Source organism: Palaemon carinicauda, chromosome 21, assembly GCF_036898095.1.
Source record: "Palaemon carinicauda isolate YSFRI2023 chromosome 21, ASM3689809v2, whole genome shotgun sequence".
NCBI lineage: Eukaryota > Metazoa > Arthropoda > Malacostraca > Decapoda > Palaemonidae > Palaemon > Palaemon carinicauda.
This window is the reverse complement of record NC_090745.1, coordinates 3413134-3436580: the sequence shown is the minus strand read 5'-3', so window position 1 is coordinate 3436580 and position 23447 is coordinate 3413134. Positions and strand designations below refer to the sequence as shown.

Here is a 23447-nt window from a genome sequence, read left to right as displayed (position 1 = left end):
AGTCTCTGGTCATATGCTCTCCTTATGTAGAGCATATTTCTCCTTTTAACTACGAGAAATGGTTTGGCAAAAGGGAAAAAACAAGGACATTGCAAGTGGCCTGTGGTGACCTAGTTTAAAGTCAACTTTAATTTCTATGTTTTCGAGCCATTTGCTGAAATATTAAGTAATTTTATGTAGGTCTACATTTTGTATAACTGTCTGTAGAGTATCTTTTGCTACAGAAAAGTTTGGAAATTAATGATAAATAAAATAATTAAAACGGCTGGAATGATCACCAAAATTGCCTTATACCATATACATACATACATATATATATATATATATATATATATGTATATATATATATATATATATAGCCATGATCAGCAAATGTGTAATAGTCAGTGCCACCCATACTATGTTGGTTTGCTGTGAGCAATCAGACAAAAGTCTATCACCATCACCAATCAGCAAGTGTGGTGATGAAAAATGGCCAAACCCTAGACATGAAAAAAGAACATGCCTGAGGCCTTTGTCCTGCAGTGGAATAGAAACTGCTGCATGTGCTGTCGTCGTATATATACAACATCATTCTAATAAGTCTTTTCCACTGGAGAGTAGGGCTCGAGATGATGTTTAAACCTTACGGTTCTCAGCAATCATTTTATTTTGTTTAGGATGAAGTTGCTTCTGCCATACTATTTTTTATCGTTTATGTAATCCACAACACTCGACTAACCATCAGGTATTGGTGCCCAACTGAAATCCTTAGTGGCACAGTTCTTAATTCAATAAACAGGGGTTCGACCCCGGGTGGATAAGGTTAGTAAACCTACAAGTTGAATGTTATATGTAGGAAAGTTTAGGGAAACTGGACACTATTAGGGTGCTTCAAAACTACAGTGATTTACTTTAAAGGCCGTTCATGAATGACAGAGGCCAGGGACACTGACAATGTCCTATAGACTGACCATATATACATATGATCGGCGCCCAAGCCCCCCTCTCCATCCAAGCTTGGACCAGGGAGGGTCAGGCAATCGCTGCTGATAACTCAGAAGGTAAACATATAGGCGCCCCCAAAGTCCCCCTTCCTTGGCTCAGAATGATGGTGAGATTGCAGTCACTACAAAAAACTATCAAGCTTGAGAGGGACTAACCCCAGACCGGCAAATCGCCAGGCAGGGACGTGTCCAATAGGCCACCATGAAAGGGAATGCTGTGCAAAACAGCTGAAGAATACAAACAATTATGCAATTATTTTGACCACAATTATGAAACGTGGCTACGTTTCCCTTGTTAAGGGTAGAAGAGACTCTTTAGCTATGGTAAGCAGCTCTTCTAGGAGGAGGACACTCCAAAATCCAAACATTGTTCTCTAGTCTTGGATGGTGCCATAGCCTCTGTACCGTGGCCTTCCACTGCCGTAGCCTAGAGTTCTCTTTACCTATAGTTTATATATGAAAGATCAAATTTATCGTTGTTAGTGTTTATTATTTCTTTATTTCCTTTCCTCACTGGGCTATTTTTTCCATGCTGGGGCCCTTGGACTTGTAGCGTCTTGCTTTTCCAACTAGGGTTGTGGCTTGGCTTGCAATAATAATAATTATTGCCTTTCTTGAGATACAACTCTTATGCGTCAGGTTTAATAGGATTCAATTTTACTCAACAGGAAATCCCTATTTTTTAATCATTTCTTTTATATCTAAGGCAAAGGTTGCACTAAAACTAAACCCAACTTTCCCTCTTGATCCAAAATGTGAACATGTACCTGATAGATGGTCGAATATGATGAGATACAACCAGGCTGGGTGAAGAGCAGTTCCTTTCAACAAAAGAATAGAGCTTTCAAATATAGGGCCCCAAGACTATATAATAAGCTCCCACTATACATTAGAATGACTGAAGATGTTAAGCCTTTCAAGAACAAACGGAAGACTTGCATGTTTTCTAAGGGCTTCGATAATGTGGATTTAACAATAATCGTGCAATACGCGGTGTGAAATTCTGAATACCCGGGAATGTATAGGATAAAATGAATGCAAATGTCCTGTAGAAAGTAAGATTCCCTTGCAGTACAGGACCAGAAAAGCAGCTTTTGAAGCAAAGTAAGCAGCAGGTTAACTCCTAACGCCAGCCCCTCTCGAGAGAAAAGGCACAAGGTGATAGAAATCACTATTCTGTAATGTAATTTTACTGACAGGAACAGTCTAGTCACTTCCTCGTGCTGTCAACAGTAAGGGCACTGTGTACACACAGTCCACGTCAGGGCATTGTCAGCATTTAGTTTAGATAGAAAGTTTAGTTGATCTGGGAAAGGGTACTCTGACGTACGCAGGAATTCCTCTCTCTCTCTCTCTCTCTCTCTCTCTCTCTCTCTCTCTACACACACACACACACACACACACAAACATTAACGCATGTATGTATATGTATACTACAGATGTAATCTCCCTTAACACGAAGATAACTTAATATAAGGTAGTCCACATAAGTAAAATTAAAACGTGTATGTAAAAAATTAGCTCTCTAGTTTTGTGCGCCACTGGACCTCTTAGAGCGTTTATTATGAAAAGAATAAGTACCCAAGTTTGTACATACAAGTAAGGCTTCGAATCCATAAAAAATAGAAAGATACTATTTTTATCCAACAGCCAAAAGTCACTTAAATATTTTATTATTTTATTCTTTTCATAATAATCGCTATAAGAAGAGGTTCATTGGAGGACGAAACTGTATAACATTTCTACAAATACATAATCTTTTAATTTTCCTTATGTGGACTAACACACACACACACACACATACATATATATATATATATACATATATATATATATATATACATATATACATATATATATATATACATATATACATATATATATATACATATATATATATATATATATACATATATATATATATACATATATACATATATATATATATATATACATATATACATATATATATATACTGTGTATATATATATATATATATTTATATACTGTATATATATATATATATACATATATACATATATATATATATACACTGTGTATATATATATATATATATATACTGTATATATATAATGTATATATATGCCTGTGTTTATATATACATATACATACATACTATATATATATATATATATATAATATACATACATATACGTAGGTATGCATACGTGTGTATACATACATACATAAAACAGTTCCGAGATATTATCCAATCTACGAGTCGTCATTATAGAGTTGAAATCTACAGTTGAGACAGCCCTGAAGCAAGCATGTAACCTCTTTATGTTGAAACCGTACGACAAAATCTCACCATGTTAACACTCGAACAATCACAGAGATATGACATACAAGCGTAAAAGAAGTTAATGGGATAAGGGTTTCTAAGTCAGTTTCATTCGAGGAAACGGTCACCGTAGGTTCGAATGAAGAAGCGCTTGATATTGATATAACGAAAGCTATTACCAGTTAGGGTACACATATAGATAATTGACATTTTTCCATAGTACGTTAACAAACAAAGCATGTACTGTAAACTATTTACGCAGATACGTATTGTACTCAGTAGTACAGGATTACTCAAGGTAAAATGGGCAATTTCAATTAGTATTTCATTAAAAAAAATCTCCCGATTTTCTTGTTAATGGAGATGTTTTTATACTGTGAAACCAATTAACAATGACAAAATTACTTATAATAATTGTGAAACTTCAGTTAATGACAAAATGACTGATAATAATTGTGAAACCAGTTAACAATGACAAAATGACTGCTTACGAATGAAAACTTCAGTTAACAAACTATGAAATCATGGCAATATTACCACATAAATACGAAGATCAAGTGAAGTGTTTCAACGGTCAAGATGAATATCCAATGGTATGCTACTTTCCTCTTGGTAAGGATAGATGAGACTCTTTAGCTATGGTAAGCAGCTCTTCTGGGAGAAGGACACTCCAAAATCAAACCATTGTACTCTACTCTTGGGTAGTGCCATAACCTCTGTACAATGGTCTTCCACTGTCTTGGATTAGAGTTTTCTTGCTTGGGGGTACACATGGGCACACCATCCTCTTCTTTCTCTTCCTCTTGTTTTGTTAAAGTATTTATAATTTATATAAAACTCCAAAATTAAACCATTGTTCTCTAGTCTTGGGTAGTGCCATAGCCTCTGTACCATGGTCTTCCACTGTCATGGGTTAGAGTTCTCTTGCTTAAGGGTACACTCGGGCACACTATTCTATCTCATTTCTCTTCCTCTTGTTTTGTTAAATTTTTTTTATAGTTTATATAGGAGATATTTATATTAATGTTATTACTGTTCTTGAAATATTTTATTTTTCCTTGTTTCCTTTCCTCACTGAGCTATTTTCCCTGTTGGAGCCCCTGGGCTCATAGCATCCTGCTCTTCCAACTGGGGTTGTAGCTTTAGCAAGCAATAATAATAATAATAATAATCGGGATTAGATAACGAAAGAGCTCATGCGCATTTTATGATCGAATGTTTATTCAAACTGATTCTCTTTTGTTTTCCAATAAACACACATGCCAAGTTTAGCCTACTTTCCGTCTAGGTTACTTAAATGATATTGATGTTATTCTTCTTTTAATCTTGTGCAATTTAATGTAGCAAAGTGTTTCTGAAATCAAGTCAGATGAAGACATACACACGTGTGGGATACGTTTATAAACATTCTATTTATGTATATTATAATAAACTTCTTTAAACTTAACCCGCACCACGCACACACAGACCCAATATATATACACACACACACTTATATATATATATATATATATGTGGGTGTATATATACATACATATATATATATATGTATATATATATATATATATATTTATAAATACATACAGTACACACACACACACACACACACACACATATATATATATATATATATTTTTTTTTTAGGTCGTTGTATATCAATCAACAATAACGATGAAAATAAATTTCGCTTTAAATACTTCTCGTGTAATCTTTCTCTTGCAGTAGTGCAATAGGAAGAGCAAAGCATACTTGCATAGTCGAAGTCTTGTACCATAATTTTTTTCATATTTAGGTACCACATGTTACAAGTGAGTGAAATGCATGCGGGTATGCAAAGTATTTTGTAAATTTGTAGAAGTGACTATTATACAAGCGGTAGCGCGCACTGCATACACGCGCGCACACACACACACATACACACACATATACACACACATACATCATCATCATAATCATCTCCTCCTACACCCATTGACGCGTGCATATATATATTCTCTCTCTCTCTCTCTCTCTCTCTCTCTCTCTCTCTCTATATATATATATATATATATATAGAGAGAGAGAGAGAGAGAGAGAGAGAGAGAGAGAGAGAGATGCCCTTTAGGCTATATTATTGCTTAAGGTGTTTACCATTGGACACAGGGTCGAATGTGTTCAAGTTTGCAAAAGAGAGAGAGAGAGAGAGAGAGAGAGAGAGAGAGAGGGAGAGGGAGAGGGAGAGGGAGAGAGAGAGAGATTATATATATATATATATATATATAATGAAAACGACAAGTGTGTTCAAATTATAAAATGGAAAAAATATAAAGCTGAAATTATCACTGAACGATGGTGATGTCTTTATTTAAAGTAATATGTTTAATTATACCTTTGGTATAATGTGGGTATATTGAAAGCTAACGTGGTAATTCATACAGTAGATGAAATTTTGATAAACTTATAAATTTATTTGTCTGATAGTTTACTTATCATAGACCCCAGAGATTAAAAATTATGGGGATAGTGCAAAGTGAGTTCCATTTTTACATCTGAAACCACCGGCACTCACATACCATTACGAAAAACAGGATCTTGATTCGTGTGTCAGTTTAGTCCCCTCACTCATTTCAAGGTCAGCCCCGTTAAAATTCGAGAGCATATCTCGACATAAGGCGCCATAGCCGATGATGGGCCAATGGCCTTCATCAATGCGTAGACAGTCAGTCATTAATTCTGAACTATACCAGAGGAGTGATCAGAAATATGTTATTTTATTAGGGTTTACTCATTGAAATAATACCTTACCTATGATTATATAAGTAATATATACAGTTCTACGAGGGGAATCGTATGACTGAATTTCGCAACTAGCGAAATGGCGTATAGCTATTCCAATGCCTACCCTACGCTATCATTACTACTGGCATACAGTATTCTACAAGCCCAAGACAGTACTTCAGTTTTAATTTTTCCTCCAGGCACAAAGGAAAAAGGACAACGGTTGTCTCATCCCTACCTCTAAAATGAGCTCGTCTTTTATCTGCAGGAATGTGGGTGACGTTGCCATAGCGTCCTAAAACAAGGCAGAAACACAGTAAATAACTATTAACAGAATGAAGGAGAAGACACCTCTTTATGTTCAGTCATTTGCATCCTCTAGGGGATTAGAAAAATCACTAGTGAGAAAAGAGCAAGAGAGTGAAAAAAAAATAATAGGATGACCTTATATCACCTGTATTCCAGTAATACTCACGTTGCTAACGGACTTCCAATCACCCCAAAATGTGTCTTGATGGTGTTATTTCCTGATCTCTCTACAGATTATCTTCACTTACACCCACCAATCCAACTGTAAACGTTATGATGACATAAGTCAGCGAAATAAACATCGTCTGCACACCCATACAGGAAAGACTTGCCTGCCATCTATTGGCCGATGGGACTAACGTTAAAGATTTATGCTCCATTGAAAAGTGCATCTCAAAATTCGAGTTCCATTGTATTTAGATACTTTATTTCTACTTTTAAAATAAGATATATTATAATAAAGTGATAAAATTCTGGAAATAAAAAAATATAAAAGCGTTTCCTTCTCTCGAACAATCATTAGAAACGTCAAAGAAAACGTTAATGAGCTCCATTCAAAAGTGCATCTCAAAATTATAGTTACATTATGTATAATTACTTTATTTTTCACTTTAGAAATAAATTATATAACAAATAAAGTGTTACAGCACTGAAAAGCTGTAAAAAGATAATAGTATTTCCCTCTCTCAAACAATCATTACTAAACGTCAAAGAAAACGTTAATCAGCTGATCACGTAAACAAACAAGAATTACCTTTCCGGCGAGAGGAAACCATGTCGATTAACAACGACAACGTCTTTTAGAATATGTAAGATATCTGGCATTGCTGTAATAATATGTAAATCATAATTACCTTCTGGATATGTTTGCTCATATGTTAGATCACTTAGATTACAGATGTTCACGGTTATCAGATTACTATAAGTCTTTACCGGGAGATAGTTTACCATTAACCGGCTTTGCAAATTTTAGCCTGTTTGGCTTACAGTTAACCAAAGTAATCTACAAGCAAGCAGGTTATTTCAATAGGTTTTATTAAAATCATTGTAATATATACTAGCCTAATGTAACCACACCTAACTTGATTTTGATAGACATGTGCTTAGAGAGAGAGAGAGAGAGAGAGAGAGACTGGGCGGTAAAATTATAGTATAGTACAATATCCCCAGTAAAGAAAATATGAAGTAATCCTGGTGTATTTACAGTTAATTTAACAAAATTGTTTGAAAAAAGGTAGGAAAACTCAAATATATGACTAAATACTTTATCCTAAACACTGCCCATGCTGTCACATAAGTCAGAACAGTAATGGATCGTGCGCTGGGAGCTGTACTCAATGTGGGTATGTTGGCGTAAAACTTACAAAATGGGACCCTGACTTATACTAGGCTAACAAATTTAAACATCTCTACAATTATACTAATTTTATATCCCACAACCAGCGGTCGGCGGCCACTAATAATGTAATGTAGTTACAGGGTTTGGTAATATAGAATAGTGCAATAATTGGGTTGTAGAAATTATGACTGTTACATGGTGTATTTTGTGGTGTTTTATACATTTTTGACAATGATTCTTGATGGAAGTCCATAGTTTTCGAGTTATGATGGGTCGACTACCATAACTGAAAGTTATAGTAATGCAGTAGGTATCGTCCTCAGTTACATTCGAAGTGCCTTAGAATATACCGTGTACCAGTCTTATTTTATGATATTTTTAGTAACTTTTTAAACTTCGATGTTTCTGCCTTTCATCATCATGAAAAAAGATATTTGTGATCAAAACCCAGGGTAATTGTGTAGGAGACCTCCGCGCTCGATTTAAAAGTTTCTAAAAGTAGAAAACGAAAGAAAACAGTAAATTAGAGCTACAGTTACCTTGAAACTGTGAGATAATCCTCCTACAACCACCTAACTCTTACACAGAAAATGTAAGCATAAACCTACTAGGCTACTACAATTATGGGGGACCCCAGTGGGAAGCGGGGTTTTTGGGTGGGGGGAGGAGAAAAGTGATTTTTCGGGGCACTACCGAACCTAATACAACTACCTACCCTACCCTGGGGGCCATGTACCCCTACCTAGGCCTACCGGGGGGGCTCCACCCCCCTGCGATCCCCCCTTAAGGCCACAGTAATTTTCAGGGCACCACCGAACCTAAGACACCCACCTAACCTAGCCTATGGGGCCCTGTACCCCTACCTAGGCCTACCGGGGGGGCTCCGCCCCCCTCTGCGACCCCCCCTTAAGGCCACATTGAGTTTCAGTTCAAACGAAACAAATTCTAATGAAAACGCCTTTTGCAAAAAAAGGAACACAAACTTCAAATTAGTCTCAATATCTAACTTTGCGTTTCCAAACCATGTACCTTTGAAACAAGACACGAAAAAATTGCACCTCCTCTTCCTTTTCCCACGAGTAACCACACTACGATCACACCGGAATGCTAATTTGTTGTAATCTATACGGCACACATTTTCACAATTAGGGCACTTTTTCTCTGCCAAAATCAAACCATGACGTTGAGCAAATGCAATTAGCAAATCAACTTTCCCTGAATAATGTACACAAAATCCCCATAAGAAATAAAGCAATTGTCACAAGTGACACAGTCGGAACGGGATGAAGGTCCTGCTAATTGCTCCATACTTCACGGCAAAATGAGCTTTTCAGTTTGAAGGGAGATCCGAGACGTGCAAAAATATTCCTCCGCGGAACTTCACGTAAACTGTGGTAACTGGTGGAAAAATAGCAGGGATAAGTGAAGTAATAAGTGTCAGCATTGGCTAGATTTGTAAAAACCGCCATGATTGGTTTTCAAACAGTGTGACGTCAAGAAAACACCTGTTATTGGTTAGAATAGCATTGAGAACTAGTCTGCCATACGCAGTAAGGCGGTGAAACAGCTCATTTTAGCCAAGACATCACACAGTAAACAAAAACAAACACTTAGAAAAAATCCAAGTGAAACATAACTATACACACGAATATCTTCGTTAAATAGAAGCTGCTCATATATTGACTATTATATAAGCGTTCTATATGATATAATAGTGAATTGTAGGTGTTTAAATTCTTCAAGATCTTCCGCGGAGCTCTCCTACAAATTTACCAAACCCAGTAATATTAATGAAACACAATCAAAACACTGGTGCTTTTGCTTGCCAGAACTTCTGGGCACATAGAAAACGGGATTTATTAATCTCATTTTTTATGGAGTTGTTCGTAGCCGTGTTCATCGAATTGTACTACAAATACCTTCTTAATTGAGTGTGTTTACTTGTATGATGGTATGCTAAATTAAGACTACTGTAATTGTCAATTGGATTTAGTTCTACCGTAGCTGGCTTCGCTCGGAGATAAACATAATCTCATTGTTCCTATGTCCTAGAAAGTTGAATATGTTTTCCTATGTTCATTAGCCCCATTTGCTAGTACTGTATCTTGGAGTTATTTTATTGATCTAATTTATCACTTGGTTCAGTTGGTTTTTGCTCTGCCGTAGCTTGCTTCTCTCACAATTTAACATTATCACATTGTTTCTATGTTTTGGCAAGCAGAACCTGTTTTGCTATGTGCGGTTGCCTTGTGGGCTAGTATTTAACCGTATTTTATTTAATCTAATTCATCTCTTCGTTCAATTATAGAAATTTAACTAAAGTGTGAATACACATTTAAGAAAAGGGTGAGTTGTAGCTTCCCATTCTAACCTTTGTTAGAACATGGACTTGCTTCCATTTCCCGTTATCAGACTAAATATATCAAATCCATGTTTCTACCCTAACATTTCATTATTATCATCATAAATAATTACATTATAAATACAAATGTTGAAAACAAGTAACCAAGAAGTTTAGAATGTAAAATGTTGGGCCCTTTATTCTGTCCGAACAAGTAGGCTAACTTGATATAGAAGCACCACCTATTGGTTTTTTCTTCTGAACTACCTGATGGAAGGAGGCTCTTGCCTGTCGTAAGATAACGAAGGAGCAAAACAATTTTTTTTTTTTTTTACTAGAATTGGTAACTTTGTTATAGAGGTTTCTTAGTATATGGGATTCAAAATGGTGTATTTATAAAGATCTATTCAATTAAGCAAGTTCCAATGTCTTAACAAATATTGCACTGTTCTTTAATGAAACCTATACAGTATTTTAATCTAAATTTTTCGTTTGGCTCCTACTGGTTACATCTTGACACCTTCCATGAGAAACTCATTAGCTCTGTTCATGAAAATTCTGTAGTTGGTAGTGCTTGTATCATAAGTTACATTCATAACCTCTTGGTTATGAGTGTTTAATATTGTGGGGTTATGTAGTTAGTTTGGGCAGGTGTAACCTTTCTCATTACTTGTCAAATAGATTTTCTTTATTGGGAAAGTGTTGCTTATCTTTCTCTGAAATACGATATGAAGGTAGTTTTACAATTTAGGAAATATTATGATTTAGTGTTACCCTGCCGGGAGAGAAGCCCTTTGGGAAACAAACACAGAGTTGAGACAATTCTAGGTTAAGCTAAGGATATTGTCATCTAAGGGAGGCCATTAACCTATTTTACATCCAGATGTACTTATATTCTGAAACTTAGTTTTTCTGACATATTTCCTATTTTAACCCATCCTTAAAATTTGAAAAAAAAACTTGTTCTTCACCAATCAAAGTCATATAAATTGTTCAAAACACTTATAAACATACCAGTAACATCTTTCATTCCCTCAAAAACAGAAGTTGGTACTTGTTTGGAATGTTCCTAATAAAGGCATCTTTACTAAATGAGTATCAAATTGAATAGCTTCAATTTGTTGGTATAAAGAGGCAGAGCTAGCATTTGTAGATGTTGAGGAAGGAGATTTGCCGAGAAAAAGTCACATGCCAATAGAAACTAATGCCATTGTATATTGACAATGTATATCAGTACTAATAGTACAGAAAATGTGAAATCAAAGTTGTTACAGAATCACCTTTTGTCGAGAGTTTTCTGAATTTTACCCAGGGGCTTCCCATGATAGAAGTACAATTGAAACAAAACTTCCTCAAATGATGAATGGCAAGAGTATAAGGGAATTCTCAATGAAAATTAGTACTGAATTTAGGTTGCTAGTAGCAACTCACCCTAGGCTGTGGGGTTGGAAACATGACTTTTAAAGAGGTCTACGTTTACATTGTCATTTCCAAACTTATAATGAATACTGTACTAAAATAAAAATGAGAAGGGTATGCCCCTCCCTCTGCAATCTCACTTCTTTGGCATAGAAGAGTTTCAAATTATGATATAGTACTTACTGGTAGGCTAAGTCCATTATTAGTAGCAAATGCTATAATGGAAGAAATCATTGCAGCTTCACAAATTTTTTTATGTGAAATTATTTTCATGAATAATAGGCCAGGTAAGATTACGTCCTAAGGTTTTGAGTTACCCTCGACAATTTTTCAATAGAGTGGTAATAGGATGAAATGGACTACTTCTTGACTTCTACCCTAGACTATATTCCTGACTCGAAAATGAATTTGTTCAATGTTTTTCAATTTTTTGAGCAGCAATCTTACTTTCATTTATAGTGGAAATTAATGGTTTCAGAGTTACAGAACCACCTACAAGACTAACAAGACTGGGAGATCACAGTGGGAATCCTAAGTTTCTTAGAGGGGAAAATCTTATATCTAATAACCACACCTAACCTAACCTAGTCTTATTTAGGATTCTGTACCACTTGGCAATTGGGGGGCAGGAAGTATTAAATGAGGGAAATACAGGGATGCATCCCAACCTTACGTGACCTGAGAAGATGTACGTTAAAATTAAAAATTCTGTATTTAGGCCTACACTATTACTCTTACCTTGATCAGAATAAAAAGTTCCAAATTTAGCATTATGATCAACTTCTTATGATTCACATTCTTGTTGAAGTTATGCTTGGGATTGTCTACTGCATCAGGAAGTACAGTAGTAACTGTTTTCGTCAAATTTACCATGAAATTAACTATGTATTTAAGATCAACAGAGCACAAATATCACAGCTACATTGAACAACCCATCACTGTGAACTGAAGCTGGTTTCAACATAAAACAAAGAAGCTTATCAACCTGTGCTGCTGTACCATTGACTTTAATGTGAAATTTAACAATACAGAGATAGTAATCAGCAAGAACACAAATAATACTTGCAGTAAACAAGCTGTCACTCTTTAAAATGAAACTGTTGAGCTAGTTTCTTATAATGAAGCTTGAATGTTTTCAATGAAGATGGATATGCCTTTAAAAACTTATAAGAAGGTGGTTTGTGGTTACTGCTGGGTGACTAGCAAGGCCCCACCACCCCACCCAAAATGCCACTGTGCTCCATTTTGTCTTCAGCCAGAGAGTACAGACAAACTCCTGGCGTCGTACCTGGAAATTTTTTTTTTTTTTTTATACTGTAATTGTTTTTGCGAGATCATCGTTTATGAGGGTGTTTATTGAAGACAAAGAGTTTGCAATTTTCTTCCCAATTATGGTAGTTGTGTGACAGATGTCTGTGCAAAGTACAGGAGCCTGATCAATAGGAGTGGCATTGAATCACTCCCACTGTTTCTCTCCATGTGGTAGAGACAGTAATGTACCAGAACTATGAGGAATTTCTGAATACTCTACACACTACCGGTCGAGTTTGAAAGGAACTGCCCTTCCTTCTCTTTTCCTTAGCCTTTGCTGGTACTTCAAGAATTAGGATGGAGAGATAATGTCAATTTGGGGAAACCAATTGATAGGAGTGGCATTGTTTTTCTCAAACTGTTTCTCTCCAAAGGGGAGAGACAGTACTGTATTGGAATTCGGAGGAGTGTCTGATCTCTATTAACTGCCGGTCAGGTTTTGAAGGGCACCGTCTCTCTCTCTCTCTCTCTCTCTCTCTCTCTCTCTCTCTCTCTCTCTCTCTCTCTCTCTCTCTCTCTCTCTCTCTCTCTCTCTCTCTCTCTCTCTCTCTCTCTGTGTCGGGAAGTAAACATTGGTACACACTGCTCCTACTTACCACGTCCGGGATATCCATTCCAGCAAGGAAAACGGTGAGTATTGGGAGTCTGCACTTGCTGGAATCATCTCGCACCAGGTTCATGATTGAAAGATCTTCCGAACCTACGAGATGGTGCGGACTCCCCTGCCTGATACAAATGCCACTCAACGCATTCATCTGACTGGAATTACTTCCAATTTTGAGCACTCACCTGCTCGCACTACTGGTGGCTCACACACCTGTTTGCACTTGTTTGCTCTCCTTTTAGCAGACATTCATTATAATTGGAAAGTTCTCTTGTTTGTGTGCTCACTCTTCATATAGTGCACATTCCTTGGACTTTGACCATCTACTTGCAATCATTCTCTCCTGTTGGTGTGCAATGCTCTGATTGTGCAAGCTCTTTTGAATACATTCTTCTTTATGTGTGCTCTCTATAATCAGTGCACTCTTCTGATCCTGAACGCTTATCAGGACAGGAATAATCAACTGTTCGTGTGCCCGTGCTGACACATTTTCACTTAGTCATGAACACACACCTGTTTGGGCATGCTTCCCTGTTTACGCGCTCAGCGGAAATTGGCGCGCACCTGCCATTCAAGCATACAGTACCAGAGTTCATGTGTTCTGTCTTTACAGTTGACAAACCTGAGTGCCACCCACCTAAAATCCAGGCATTCCTGGAATCAGCACTCACTTGTTATTCATGCTTGATTTGAATTTGTACACACCTAGAATGCATTTATCCAGTTATCAATATAGAAGCTATTTGCCGGATGTGTTCAGGATCTTAATCTTCATGCTCATGTGAGGATGGTACATATCACTCAGATAAAAGGGACATGCAAATAAGAACGATACGTACCAAATGGAGTGGTACATATGGAGAAAGTTCCTAACATACTGCTCAGAATAAAGGGACATACCAAGGGTAGTGGTGCATAAAGTGTATATACCTAACATACAGTACCACTCTTAGTAAAATAATGTACCAAGAAGAGCAATACAGAGCGGGAAAGCAAAGTTGTTTCGATATGTAGCTCATTCTATTACTGTATTCGGTCCAGTTCAAGACCGAACACTTCCTCCTCATTCAAGATAGAGGACCAGCTTCCAGGAAGCTTATCGATAGACAACATCTCAGAGACGCCTAAAGAATACAATAGTCCAAGCAAGATATTCTCATTTCCTAGTTCTAGGCGGTCAGTCTTACTGAGACTTGTCAATGGTTAAACCACATCAAAAAATCCGCTTCTCATCTCTTCAGTGAAGTTAAATGTTAGGCCAGGGTATTTCTTAGATCAGATACTAGTGGACCCACCAAATATGTTTACTCTTCAAGAAGTGGAAGGTTCAAGTCACAGGGCTCCTGTCGTATACTTCTGTTCAGCGCTATGCTGACTTAAGTTTTTCTAAGCACACTGATTTTTTTTGCCTCTCCAAGGTTGATCTTCGACTTGAAATCCTCGCACTGTACTTTTGAAACGCCACATGGCTTTCGTGTTTCCCCTTTGGGAAGTTTGGCACTTCCTGTTCTTCTTGGAACAGAGCACGTCTACTGGCAATGGGGAGAATGCGTGCCACCCCTTCCCACTAACCTGGGCAATTGACATGTATTCGCTTTACCATGTCTTCTCACCTGTTCTAGTTTTTTGTTCCTCATCTATAGCCTTGCTGTCAGATGCCCCACCTCGAAGAGGAAGAATAGTTAATCACTGGGGCACAGGATGGCTTATCTGTCTAAAACTCAAAGACATTGACCACTCCTCTGCTTGATTTTGGTGGAGGAGCATTGCTGTACCAAACGCCTTCCCTTCCTTGGAATAGTTTTCGATATGAGATACAGGGAATCAACAATCTTGCCTCCTATGCTAGGTAGCACTGCTGATCAGGACCTTAGGAGCTGCCCTTGATCCTCTCCTATTCCAGGATATTCTTGGGACACTTCGGTGACTCAAGCTTCCGATACATATCAACAACATATTTATCGGGGAAGACTATCCTAGTATGCTCTTGCCTCATACGTGAGATGAGAGGTTCATATCAGTACTTCTCTTACAATAGGGAGATTCTTAGGACAATCCTGTGATGCCAACGCATTGAAAAACACCAAGGAAATGACCAGGAGTATCAAGAATGTATCCTCCTGGAAAGTCTATCTAATTACATTCCAACTTTGTACATGAGGCAAGAGGTTTCATATCAGGAACGTCTCCTTCCCAGAGAATACATTTTGGTACGTGGTACAGGATCATATCTGTTATTAATGCTCAGTCTCATACATGACCGACATCTCTCGCCCTTCTGCAGGATGATGGGAACTGCCCTTATCCCCTTCCCTCTATTGAGGGTTCCAGACATGACAGAAGGGAACAGGGTGGAGTATACCTTCAGCAAACAGTGCAAATGTATCAATGTTAAAAGTCTCATTCCATCTGACCAATCTCACGACATGATCACCATTTACATGATCTCCATGGGTCTGGTCGTCCATATCACCACTGGTATCTATGTCCTCTGTTATGTTATCACACGTGCAGTACCTGCGTGACCAGTCCCTATAGGATTGGTCTTCTATATACTATTCGGACATCTCACAATTGGATAAATCGCTGTTTGATCCCTCGAACCTGTTCTTTAAAGACTTTCAGGCTATATAACTAGTGACTGCTGCTGCCTAATACCTTTTCGAGTCCATGATTCAGTGTAAGATTAACCTACAATAGTTCTCATCACTTTTACTGGCCAGATCTCAATGTAAAGGTCAAGTGATCCTTACATTGCTGTACAGTACAGTATTACGTGGCAAAAAGTCTTCATACTTTAGGTTTTCTCAATCATTTAACTGGCCCGCGAGCCATTCAGTTGGATAAGAAACTTCCAATATTCTGCTCCCCTGTCCCAGTCCATCGGCAGCATTCGAAGACACCTTCCAAGATCCCTAGGAATTTTAGAAGCTTCTTCCTTTCTGCCCATTTCCCATTTCTTTTGATCACCATCTTTGTCAGGCCACTCTTTATTGTTTTGGGGAAGAAGGATACCCCTCTGCTCTCGATCGAAGTTTCCAACCAGGTCGGTCTTAGGTCTGGACACTTCAATCAGCTTTTTCTATATATCTTCATCAGGAAACTCTTTATTATTTGAGTGTGAAGGATACCTTTCAGCTCTCGATCTGAGTTTTCAATTAGGTCTTGGGTCCAAACTCTTCATGAAAATCGACAAGAATCCGGAGGAGCTCCTTGGAAACTCAAGCTGCATGGAATATTTCGCAATTTTGCGGGTGTCTCAAATTATCCCATTCAAGTATGTGGGATGGGCGGCGGATAGTGCTATGACCCTCAAGATAGTCACCTACTAGCCTAGCCATAACGAAGCAACAAGGAATAGGCATAAATCTCCCTGTGTCGCAAGTTATTCTAAAGGATAGAAGATATCTATCTCCTTGATTCAAGAGTTCATGGTCAGGCCCTAGAACCCAGCCATTCACAACTTCAAGTCCTTCTTCATCTCTTCCCTGCAAGAAGTAATTAGCAGTGACCGGGATAACTTGCCTACTTTTTCCTAGGATGCCACTACAACTTCCTACAGAAAAAAAGTAACATGAGGAAAGATCCTAGAACACACTTTCTTTCTGGCTTCATGGGACAATCGGAATGCTTTTCCTGTAGGTGACTAGACGACGTGCTTTTTCCCTCAGTTAACAAGACAAAAGGACCACCGTGGATTTGAGTGCACATAATCAGACATATCAGTTGTATCCCAGATCTTACGAAGAACCTGTTAGAGGTGCAGTTCTTGAAGACAAAAGTCTGTTAACAGCAGACTACCTATTCTGCCCATTACCTATGGTAGTATACCCACAGGTCTATGGATACTTGTAACCTTGAACTGATGTTAGTTGGTCAATAATTGTATAGTAAACCTTTATAGGACAAGAAACATTTAGGAGAGCAGTTGCGACATAAGTCTAGAATGATGGGTAAGATCGACTGGCCGTACAGCTCTTCTTTCTTCCCCTTTCGTGAGTTGCAGCAGTTGCTTCATTATTTGCTAAATCAAACACTAGATGCAGGAAAGCCACACGATCAAGCAACTTTCTATTCAAATAAGTTTAGTTTAGGAGTACCTTTCCCATCTGTCCAATCGAGAAGAGGCCAGAGGTATGCAAACCCATTTCTTAGAAATGACGACACATCCACAATGCATCCTCATCATGGATATACTGTAGGTTCTTCCTTAAACGTCTGCCAGTCTCTGGTAGTGACCTACACTAACACATTCCTCCTCTTTGTTTTCCAGGTCATTAGGAGGTTGACAAGAGTCATGACTTTCGCTTCTGTACATGACCAAAGTGCATTTATATTTCCCAGGAATTAAATCAGCCAGTTTGGTTTTAGGGACATCCTCCCTCCTAAGGATAAATTTCCTTATGGTTTGTAATTTGTTCCGTAACCGAAATACAAACCACGCTATTTACAAAGGGTATTACTTTTAGCGCAGCTGAAATGACGAGCCAATAGTTTTTAACGAGGGTTAATTACCCCCGCGCTAGTTAGCGGGGGGTGGGGAAGGGTAGCTTACTACCCCTCCCCCCTCCACACACCGGTGACTTGCTTCACTTCACTTTTGGCTCGGCGGTGATCAGACGTGTCTGTTCATTGCCTTCGTGGCAGCCTTTAATTTTCTGCTTTTTCTTTTCAGGTTGTGTGATTGGTTGGAAGTTGACCTTCAGTTATTTTCTTTTATTTACTATGCGTACATGCCCTGGAGTTGCCGGCCGTCCTTGTGGGACTTTCATGTCGGACGTTATTACGGATCCTCACACCCTCTGCCCTCAATGTCGGGGCCGACGGTGCGACCAGGATAACATGTGCCGTGAGTGCAGGGAGTGGTCTGCCTCCCAGTGGGAGAGGTTTGGCCGTCGGCGTAAGAAGTCCAAGAGAGACCGTTCTCCTCCGGGGTTAGCCTTGAAGGATGAAGGTTCTCGGGACTCTTCTTCCGCCGCCCAAACCTCCTCCGAAGCTCCCCCTCGTCCGCCTCCTAAGGAGAGTCGTCCGAGTGGGAGCGCAGGCCCTTGTTCTGTTTCCCTACCTTCGGTGGGGGGAGAGGGCGTCGCCTCCCATAGCGAGGCGGTTCCCCCTCCTCCTCCGGGGGAGGTTATTGATAATAATGTCTTATCCAGTGATGATCTTTTACAGATTTGGTCGTCCCTGGGGCTTAAGGGCTTGCCCTCCAGGGTCGCTCTTATTGACCTTGTCTCATTGGGGGCCGCTGTTAAACAGTCGCCGGTGGTAGCGGAGGTACAGTAGACCCTCTGTCTATTGTCGACGTCGTGGTGACAGAGGCCTCCGACGTGGCTGGGCCTTCCGACGCAGGTGCTGTTGCTGGTGATGGTGCTCAAGGCTCTCCTCCTCCTTCCGTGCATCCTTTGAAGGGGGAAGTGAGTCCTTCGGTCTCGACTGCTGCCCAGCTTCCTTCTGAGGGAAGTCTTTTGACGGAGATTCCCCTTCGGAGGACCGATGGTCCCGACGATCTCCCCCGAGGCCGCCTCCGCCGTAAGGCTCACCGCCCTCTACGCCACAAGGGCCTCCCTTCCCCTTACAGGGGGACTAAGAGGCGCCTTTTTGGGTCTTCGTCCTCCGGGGGGGACTCTCCTCGTCAGCCTCAACCGACTGCTCCGCCCTCCTTGAACCTCTCTGCAGACCGCTCACCATCTCCTGCCGGATCTTCGCCTCCTGGAGAACTCGTCACCCGACGGGCAACGGTCCCTTCGGGGCTAAGGGATTCTTCCCTTACGCGAGCAGGGCTAGCGCACAAGCGCTCTCCTGCTCGCCAGCGCTCACCTGCTCGCCAGCGCTCACCTGCTCGCCAGCGATTTCCTGCTCGCCAGCGATCTCCTGCTCGTCGACGATCTCCTGCTCGCCGACGCTCACCTGCTCGTCGGCTCTCTCCTGATGTTCGCCCCCCTCGCCAGCGCTCTCCTGCTCGTCAGCTCTCTTCCGAGCGTCAGCGCTCATTTGAGGACCATCGCCCTGCAGTCTCTGACCACCCTTTAGTTCCTGCTGAACTCCCTGCTCACCATCCACCTGGTCCTGTGGCTACGCGACATCGTGCTGCGCGTGTGTCAGAAACACATGTTCGCCAACGCGCCAGCGATCTTCCCGTTCCTGCTCGTGAACGTGCCGCACCACCTGTCCTCTCACAGGACACGCGTCGACCTTCTGCTCGCCAGCGATCACCTACACATGCTGCTCGCCATCGCATGACCCTGCATGATTGCCCGCTTACGCATGCTGCTCCTCATCGCACAACCCTGAACGATCGCCCTCCTGCGGATGCTGATCACCATCGCACCCTTTCACGCGATCATTCACCTGCGCATGCTGCTCGCCATCGCACAACCCTGCACGATCGCCCGCTTACGCATGCTGCTCCTCATCGCACAACCCTGAACGATCGCCCTCCTGCGGATGCTGATCACCATCGCACCCTTTCACGCGATTATTCACCTGCGCATGCTGCTCGCCATCGCACAACCCTGCACGATCGCCCGCTTATGCATGCTGCTCCTCATCGCACAACCCTGAACGATCGCCCTCCTGCGGATGCTGATCACCATCGCACCCTTTCACGCGATCATTCACCTGCGCATGCTGCTCGCCATCGCACAACCCTGCACGATCGCCCGCTTACACATGCTGCTCCTCATCGCACAACCCTGAACGATCGCCCTCTTGCGGATGCTGATCACCATCGCACCCTATCAGGCGATCATTCACCTACACATGCTGCTCGCCATCGCTTACCATTACGCGGTCATTCACCTGCGCATGCTGCTCACCATCGCACATCAGTGCGTCGACATACCACAGCTCGTCATCGATCGCCTGTGGATCTACATCGCCAGCGATCTTCTTCACCTACGCGGCAGCACGATCCCTCGCCGTCGCGCCATCGCTTGCGTTCGTCGCCTCGGACACGTGTTCATTTACCTGCACCCTCACGCCCACTCGCCTGCGCGCCCGCGCGATCGCTCGCCTGCGCGCCCGCGCGACCGCTCGCCTGTGCGCCCGCGCGACCATTCGCCTTTGCGCGACCATTCGCCCTCGCGCGACCATAGTTCGCGGCGAATTCCACAGCCGGTGGTAGCAGCAGGGACGCGTGCTCCTAGACGGCACTCGGGATCACCTCCATCCAAGCACAGGTTGGTAGTGCAGGACGAAGACAGGTCAGTACAGCATTCTTCCCCACCTTCTTTTCAGGCAGGTACCGTCGTGTCCACTCCAAAGGATCGCCCGATCCCTTTCACCTTAGCGAGGATTTCGGACTGTGTCCTTGGAGCAGCAGACTTGGTTTGGTCCGCTGGCACGGGCGTTAGTGAGGGTTATGAAACCAGCACTCGCCGGCCAGGGTAACAAACCAGCGGCTGTCTCTCCTACGCTGAAGAGAAAGAGAGGAGTGGACTTCGTGGTGACTTCCCCCAGGGCGAAGTTGGTTCCCAAGAGGTCGGTCTCGAGGGTCCCCTCTCCTGCACGAGTACTCTCTCCTTCTCCCGTGGACGAGGCCTTTCCGTCCTCAGGTGAGTCCAGTGGGGCGGTAGTCTTCCCCTCGGCACCAGGAGGGGAGACTTCGCTTCAGGCAGGAGAATCGTCTCGTGAGGAAGGGGCCCCTCGAACCTCGTTGTTGGGATCCTGTATCCTTCCCAGGAGGGAACCCAAGGATTCCAAGACCATCCCTAAATCCTCTGCAAGGATTCGTCAGGAACCCACGACTACCCAGGGGAATGTCCACGTATCACCCCAGGAAGAGATTCCTGGGGCAGGAGACTTAGCTGCCAGCCCGCAGGGAGGAGAACAGCAAGAGTCCGAACATGCCTTCTGGCAGGTCCTAAGCCTGATAAGGCAACTTAACAGTCTTACGGATCCAGTCATCCCCCCCCCCCCCCCCCGTGAAGGCAAAGACACGATTCTGGATGAAGTGTTTGACGTTCGGAAGGCCCCTAAGACCAGTGCAGCTCTGCCCTGGTCTCGGGGGCTGAAGGGTGCCAGAGCTAGGGCCAATGCTCAGCTCGCACTTCTTGCCTCCTCCAGTCGTTTCACTGCCGGGAACAAACTCATCCCTCCTCCTTGCCTTCAGCAGAGGAGGTATTTCGAGATCCTGGGTGAGCACAACCTCACTCTTCCTCTCCATCACTCTGTGGAGGAGCTGGCGAAGGGAGTTCCCTTGGAGAAACTCTCTGCCCGGCAGGTGTCGTTCTCGGCGGCAGAGATCCTTAACCACGAGAAGGTCGCTAAGTGTGCCATGCAGGCCACTTCGTGGCTGGACTTCTGGTTAGGATCTCTGGGCATCCTATTGCGATCGGAGGACTTGTCCAAGGAGACCAATAGGAAGGCCCTAGAGACCTTCTTGCTCTCGGGCACCCGCTCCATCGAGTTTTTGGCGCACCAGGTTACCACCCTTTGGGCCAACTCGGTGTTGAAGCGTCGTGATGCTGTGTCCGAGAGATTCCATCCGAAGGTCCCCGCCGTAGATGTGTGTAGGCTCCGACATGCCTCCCTCCTGGGGGAGAGCCTGTTTGAGCCTCAAGACTTGGAGCGAACGGCTGAGAGGTGGAGGAAATCCAGCACGGACTCCCTCCTCCACAGGGCCCTTACAACTCGGCCCTATAAGCCTCCAGCCCCGCCACAACAGCAGCAACAGCCTCGTAAGGCTCCCAAACAGGCACCGGCAGCTAAGAAAGTGGTGTCTAAGCCCCAGCCCTTTCCAGCCAAGGTCAAGAGGGGCGGTAAGTCCTCCAGGGGAGGCAAGAATTCTAGGGGTGGCGGCCGCGGCCGCAAGCCCTAGGGGTGGCAGTCCCCCTGCGTGTCCACCTGTGGGGGGATGCCTTCAGCGTTGCGTCCGCAGGTGGCAACATCACGGGGCCGATGGTTGGACGGTCTCAGTGATCGGCCAAGGTTATCGCATCCCGTTCACGTCATCTCAACCTCCCCTGACAGCGAATCCAGTGTCGTTGAGCTCCTATGCCATGGGATCGGCAAAGGGGCTGGCCCTTCAGGCCGAAGTCGAGACCATGTTCGAGAAGGGTGCTCTCCAGGAGGTCGTGGACGGCTCTCCAGGCTTCTTCAGTCGACTCTTTCTTGTAAAGAAGGCTACTGGAGGCTGGAGACCCGTCATCGATCTGTCGGCTCTGAACAGGTTTGTCAAACAAACCCGGTTCAGCATGGAGACAGCAGACACGGTCAGACTTGCGGTGAGACCACAAGACTTCATGTGTACACTGGATCTAAAGGATGCGTACTTCCAGATCCCAATCCATCCGTCTTCCAGGAAGTACCTGAGATTCTGCCTAGACAACAAGATCTACCAGTTCAAGGTGCTGTGTTTCAGTCTCTCCACAGCTCCTCAGGTGTTCACCAGAGTGTTCACCCTGATTTCGACTTGGGCGCACAGGAACGGCATTCGTCTCCTTCGTTACCTAGACGATTGGCTGATCCTAGCAGACTCGGAGTCGACCCTTCTTCGGCACCGAGACAGGCTTCTAGATCTTTGCCAGGATCTGGGGATCGTGGTAAACCTCGAGAAGTCCTCTCTGCAGCCGTCCCAACGACTGGTTTATCTAGGCATGCTAATAGACACCAATCTCCACAAAGCCTTTCCATCAGACGACCGGATAGCAAGGCTGAGGAGGGTGGCGGAACCTTTCCTCAGGCGAAAAGAACTCCCCGCCCAATCGTGGTTGCGTCTCTTAGGCCACCTATCCTCCCTGGCCCGTCTGGTTCCAAACAGCCGCCTCAGGATGAGATCCCTTCAATGGCGGCTCAAGTCCCGGTGGAATCAAGGATCCGATTCCCCGGACATTCTGATCCCAATGGGGTCTCTGGAACAGACGGACTTGCGGTGGTGGCTGGCCGACGAGAACCTGCGGAAGGGAGTGAGTCTTCTCGTCCTCCCCCCGGAATTGACTCTGTTTTCGGACGCGTCAAAAGAAGGGTGGGGGGCGCACGTTCTGAACCAGAGGGCCTCAGGCCTTTGGTCAGAATCAGAAAAGTGCCTACACATCAACCTGCTAGAATTGAAGGCCGTCTTTCTGGCCCTTCAACAG

General features: G+C 42.7%; 3 protein-coding genes across 4 annotated transcripts in view; all 3 read left to right on the top strand.

Moving 5' to 3' along the window:
* LOC137615157 (phospholipid-transporting ATPase ABCA3-like) overlaps positions 1–23447 on the top strand; it is a 503547-nt gene that overhangs the window by 15409 nt on the left and 464691 nt on the right. The window lies entirely within an intron of this gene.
* Positions 1–23447, top strand: part of LOC137615159 (transient receptor potential channel pyrexia-like) — a 495727-nt gene that overhangs the window by 367372 nt on the left and 104908 nt on the right.
* Positions 7046–23447, top strand: part of LOC137615151 (mitochondrial import inner membrane translocase subunit Tim21) — a 98846-nt gene continuing 82444 nt past the window's right edge. The window contains exon 1 of the mRNA XM_068344784.1: positions 7046–7166. The gene's annotated coding sequence lies outside the window, so the exon portion shown is untranslated. The remainder of the gene's footprint in view (positions 7167–23447) is intronic.